Here is a 6,310-nt window from a genome sequence, read left to right on the forward strand (position 1 = left end):
CATGTAATTCATAGACATTAATAACAGATCAGTATATAGTTATACACCTACATGTATACCCATAAAATCACAGTTTTATGAATTCAGGAACTTGAGACATTAATTTTATGTATTGTCCCTCGTGTTTTTCAAAAGAGATGATGTATACAATCTGTCACATTGCAGATAGTGAAATGCTGCAAAGGTCTCCCATTGGCACTAAAAGTCATAGGAGGCTCACTGAGGCAGGAACCCACAAGGAAATGGCGTAAGACCGCACAGATGCTTCTGCAAGGAAGCCAAATCTTTGAGGAGCACAAAGATCTCCTGGATTGCTTAAGCACCAGCTTAATTCCCTTGAATAAGGTACTTAAAGAGTGTTTCATGGACCTGGGTTCCTTTCCTGAAGATGAAAAGATACCTGCTGCCTCTATCATTGACATGTGGGTTGAAATCCATGGCCTAAGTGAAGATGATGCTTATGTCGCTTTGCTTGAACTCGCCAGCAGAAACCTTGTCATGCTTGTTGAACGAACACAGTATGTATCTAGCTTTATATAGGATCGAAATTTGAATTCTTCTCTACTAAGCGCGATTGTTATTTTCTCACCAGGAACGAGTCTGGAGATGGAGATGGAAGCTTTAGTGACCTCTTTGTTTTTCAACATGGTCTGATGAGGGAATTGTCCATCTATACCAGCCAATCGAATGGTGGCCACGAACCGACAAGGCTTATCATGAGCCCAAGAGATTTTCCTAAAATTGGTCAGCAACCAAAAGGTCAAGCATCCCTAGCTCAGATTGTTTCTATACACAGTGGTAAGCATGAGTAACCTACACCTAATATTGTTGAGTTTTCAAATGCAAATAACAAGTTATAATTCTCTTGATGTCTATTCAGGTGAAATGGGTCCCGGGAGCTGGCCTGATATGGTGCTCCCTCGTGCTGAAGTTTTGATCCTGAATTTCTCAGCAAAGTCATATTGCTTACCTCCATTTTTGGAGAAAATGGAAAATCTCAAGGTTTTGATTATTGCAAATCACAGCTTGCATCCTGCAGAATTAAGTGAGCTCTCCACGTTAGGTTCTCTGAAGAATCTCCAAGCTGAGAGATAAAAATTCTTTGTATCCTTTATATTTAATGCTATAACCAGTGAAGACACACAACAAAGATTTTGTCTCAAATTTATTTTTTGCATAGTCTCTTAGGTATGAGAAGCAACGACAACCAAAAGCCCTAAGGCTAGAGTAGTCAGGATCTTTTCCAAAGAGTTTTTTATATGGCGAAGTCATGTTGAGAGAAGATGACATCAATCTATTTATTAAAAAAACTATTGTGGTAAAAGCACCCAATATCGCATAAGTAGATTAGCATGAAACATCATAGTGAGGCCATGTTAAGTGATAGTTCAGTGTTTTCGCTCTGAGACCCCATTTTGCTCCAGAGTTTTTGGGCAAGAAATCTAATGTTTAATTTTAAGATCATCTAAAAATTGTATAAATTTGGAATCAATATATTCTTCTCCACCATTTGACTGAAAAATCTTAATGTCAATAGCCAATTAACATTTAGCAATTTTGTGAAAATGCACAAAACTATTAAAGAAATCTGATTTCCTTTTTAATGGGTAGATCCATGAAAAATGATTAAAATCAACAACAAAAACAATATAATATTTATAATTTTTATGTGATAAAATGGGAGTTGGTCCCCATAGATCTGAGTGAACTTTAACAAAAGGTTTATCACATGAATTAGCATAATGAAATAATGGAAGTTTACATGACTTTCCAAGCTGACAACTAGGACACAAAATCTTTATTCTTTGAATCAATTTCAATGAGCTTCCTTTGATGAAGGTACCGCACATGCCAAAGGTGTTGATGCCATTTATTTTTTGAGACCCTTCTAAATCTATTAGAGAAAAATGCAACATGACCTTCTACTAAGGTATATAAATCACCTCTCCTACTCCTTGTCGCCATTGTTTGACATGTCCTTCTGTCCTTTATCACACATCCAATAGACAAAAATTCAAAAAATATAGGGTAAGTCCGAAGTGAGTTGACTAATGGAAACCAAGTCCTTTGTAATTTGAGGAACACATAGAACATTTTTAAGAATAATGGGAGATGACTTAGAGTCGATTTTTGCTTCCTCAACATGAGTAATGGGCAGCTTATGGCTATTTCTCACCATAATAGAATCTAAACCATAATTAGGTTTCAAATTAAAAAGCTTACTCAAGTTACCTGTCATATGCAAGGTAGCGCTTGTGTCGGGAAACCTGTAATATTCGAGATTTTTTGAGACTTTTTCTTAAATTTTTTAATTTTCTTATTATGTGCTAAAATAAAATCTTAATTTTTAGCTAAAAAGAATGCATTGGAGGGTTTGTAGGGTTTAAGGAAAAAATAATTATGTATGAAAATAACCCCTACATGCCTAAGGTTTCTAGAAAATTCGAAGTACATTTTCTTAAATTGTTTCTTTTGAAATTCAAATTTACCTTAGAAAAATTAATTAAAATAAGTAATTTAAATATGTATGATTTTGAGGATGTAATTACTAAAACTTAATTAGGCTAGATTCAATTTGTATTTCATGTATTTACATTTCATGTGAATTACAAGTTCATTTAGGAAAAATCTTGTTTGAATTTAAAATAAATTTAAATAGAATTAAGTTAGAATTTAATGGAATGTATTTAAAAAATTAACTAAGATTTATAAAATGGTAAGAGTTCATAGGTGAGTTGTCCCATCCTATGTGGCATCCTATTTAAAGTTTTAAATTATAAAAAGAAAAAATAAACTTTAAAATAATGTTAAAATAAAACTTACCAAAAAACAAGGCAAGCTTTGAAAAAGTCAAAACTTGCCTTGTTGTAAAACAAGGTCTTCCATGAATGGCGCCAACTTTAGAGGTCTCTAGATGGGGCTGGACCATGGAAGAAAAAAGGAAAGAAAGAGTAGAAAGAAGAAAGGAAAGAAGAAAAAAAATGAAAAAAAAAAAATTAGAGTTGAATTAGTCAACTTGCTTGCCAAGCAAGCAAATTGCCAAAGTTTGCAAAATTGAAGGTTTGACTCCTATAGGGGGATCAACCAACCCTTTCCCTATAGCTTAGATATTATATATTATACACTATATAGAATATATAATATAGTACTAAAGCTATATTAGCAAATAGAAAAAAAATAAGATAAATAAATTTTAGAAAAAAGAATAGGAAAGTGGGTAGGCTTGAGATATAGTAAGTACCCTTGATTTAGATCAAGGACTAGGATTTATCCCATTCCTTGACCTAATTCAAGAACCTATATAAGGAGAGGAGGGGCTCACGCCCCCCCACGCCCCCCCATTGTGCTCTCTTTTAATCTCTCTCTAGTGGTGTTTTCACCCTTTAAGCTACAAAAGAGGCTTATAACTTCTACATGGTTCAAAGAGGTGTTAGGAGGCTGTTCTCGTGTTTGTAACGTGCATAAAATTGTCGGATCATGTGAAAAGACTCATTGGTTCGCGTAGGAGCAAATGTTTCAACAAAATGTAGAAGGATCTATACTTCTCTTGTGAAACGAAATTTATTTGAGCTCCTTTCATATCTTTTTTCTAGTGGGTTCATACCTTGCCTTAGTCAAGGCAGTGTAAGTCGAGTTTAGGGTTTAGCTTAAGTTAAGCATAGGTTTACTTAACTTAGCTGAAAGACTATCTAAGGTGGTTTGTGTCCAGTTGTTCAGTCTTACCTAGCCCAAAGCATGGGTTGACATTTGTGAGCAGAGAATAAAGTTGCATTAATACTTATTGCACAAAAGATTTGATCTTAAGTAGGACAACTATCACTGAAAGATAGCTCGTGTAACGCCAGCTTGTGAGTGTACTTAGATCAAGTTTAGTTGTCATACACGTTGAGTGAATAGTTTTCCCAACATGTCTTTCCTTATTTGAGAGGGATACAATGCCACTACCATAAAATGCCACTACATAAATGAAATCTGGTTTGGTATTGGGTTCACTTGTAGGAGGCACTGGTTTCGAATGTGCTTAAGGACAAGTTTGATATGCATTTAGACATGAGTTTCTTACTTTTTTTTTAAACTAATTTTGTGCCAGGAATAGGTTTTGGTGTGCCTGAACGGGATACACATGTCCAAATAGAGTTTCTATGCAACTATGCTCTTTGTTTTGTATTACCCTTTATAGCAGCTGCCACTTTTTGAAATGCAGAATCTCCATCTGACTACTCGTAATTCCCTTACACGGACATCTAGGCAGCTCCAATCAAACATAGTGAAAAGAGCTCCATTTGTATCCCCAGGGGATGGAAGACGCTTTCTTAAGAAAGGTCTCGACCCTTCAAAAACTCTTATATGCTCTCATATGGGAAGACACTTTCCTAATGGGAGGTGACATTTTTATAGGAAACAGACCACTTCAAAAAAAAACATGGGGCCCACCAAAAAAGATGTTTGTTTCACTCATTTTGGGATAAGGCTCGTTTTTCATATGAAAATTGGTCATTTCCACATTTTGGAGTGAAATAAATAGCCCCTAATCTCTATCCTGTGGGGATAATCGGATGATTTATGAATAGCTTTCAGGTTTTAGTCCCTCATAATTTTTCTATCAGGGATCCAAGAAATGTTTGGTTGAAGGAAAGGAGAACCTTTGGCCCACCTCAAGTAAGTTTTACATGCTAGAGCGCAAAGTTAGGTCCAGGCCAAGCATGGTGCCAAACAGTTGCACATGGAACCCGGTGTGACAAATATTGGAAATATTTTGAAAATGTCATGGAAAATCACAATATTTTAGTTGTTTTAAATGTCCAAAATTTCATGATATTTTCAAAATCAAGATATTATCATTTAAATGAAAATATCACAATTTTATGATATATTTACCTTTTTATTGGCTATATCTTGGGTTTTTATTGTTAGTCCTTTTCATTTTTTAGTGTATTTGTTTTTGCCAATATTTTGAAGATAAAACTTGAAAAAAATTAAATTCTCATGTATACTGCAAGGCCTTTATATTTTTTGAGAACAATACAACACACTATCGATGAATCGACAAATAAAAAAAATAAGAAGCAAAAGAAAAGATTAAACCACACGAAGAACAAAGACTTACGTGGTTTGACAAGAGTTGCATACGTCCACAACCACACCAAAACTTGTTATTCAATTGAGATACAATGCACTACAAATGATGGATTGCCCTCTTTAAATAGAGAAAGTTGAAGGGTGCTACAAAGACTTTGCAAGTGTAGTTAAACTATTATAAGGAATCTATGATATTTGCTAGAGTAAAATAACAAAACTACCATCCAAAAAACTTGCCTTATGCTAACACCCCTAAACCCCCACCTTACGGGCAGGAGGCCTAAACCCTTGGCCCACTTATCGTGAAGTTGGATCCACAGAAATTTAGGATTTTTATCAAGGTAGGAAACAGGCTCCACACTCCCCCAACAATATTGGCTTCATTTTTGTCATTTGTTTTTTACTTTTACTTCTATGGTTCGACTTGCTAAATTCGGTGTGGCTTCACGAATACTGCAGGGCTTAGCTAGGCTGATTTGCTTCTCATGGCTCAAGATTTTTCCATCTTCAGTGCTACACACAACATAGGCCTGCCTAAAGTGGAAGCACACTGAGTCAGGTCAAGCATGATGGATTCAGGCCTTGGCTGGGCTTTCAAGTCTTTTATACTGGCCAGTCCTGAGTCATGATGGCATGGTGCATATGTTTCAGAAAGACATGTACACTGGTATATATGGCATTCCAGAAAATGTTGGTTGATGATTTCAATATATTCTAGTTGAAAATAAAACTTAAGGTTCTTATTGATCATGGGTTCAAAAGCGCAGGAGTTAAAATCTATTAGTTCTACACCTGCCCAGGTCGCCCGAGCGGCAGCAGACCTGGGGTGAAGGTGCTGAACCCTTCGTCCTAGGTTTGACTCAGCCACTAGGCATGTGAGTGCCATTAACTAGTGAGCTCCATAAGGGCTTGGGTGTTGGTGACACCACCCGAGGTTTACCTTGCATGGCGTGGGTCTACTAATTGACCCTGTTCTTAGTGAGGGTTCCTTGTCATAAATGAAAAACTATTAGTTTTAATCTTCCATTGTTGAGCAAAGTCACGAATGTGGCTGTACTTGAAAGTAAGGTAAAAGAACCTTCCCTTGGAAGGGGACAACAGCTAGAAGTTGCTGCCAATGCCCTTATAATATACCCTGTAAGTTGACGAGCAAAAAGAAGAAAAGCCTGAAGAGGAGTTCACATTTGATTAGCTTCTTGGTGAGGCAATAGCGTACCAAAGTGCTAATCAG

This window comes from Nuphar pumila, chromosome 1 (assembly GCF_984573655.1).
Source record: "Nuphar pumila chromosome 1, dmNupPumi1.hap1.1, whole genome shotgun sequence".
Lineage (NCBI taxonomy): Eukaryota > Viridiplantae > Streptophyta > Magnoliopsida > Nymphaeales > Nymphaeaceae > Nuphar > Nuphar pumila.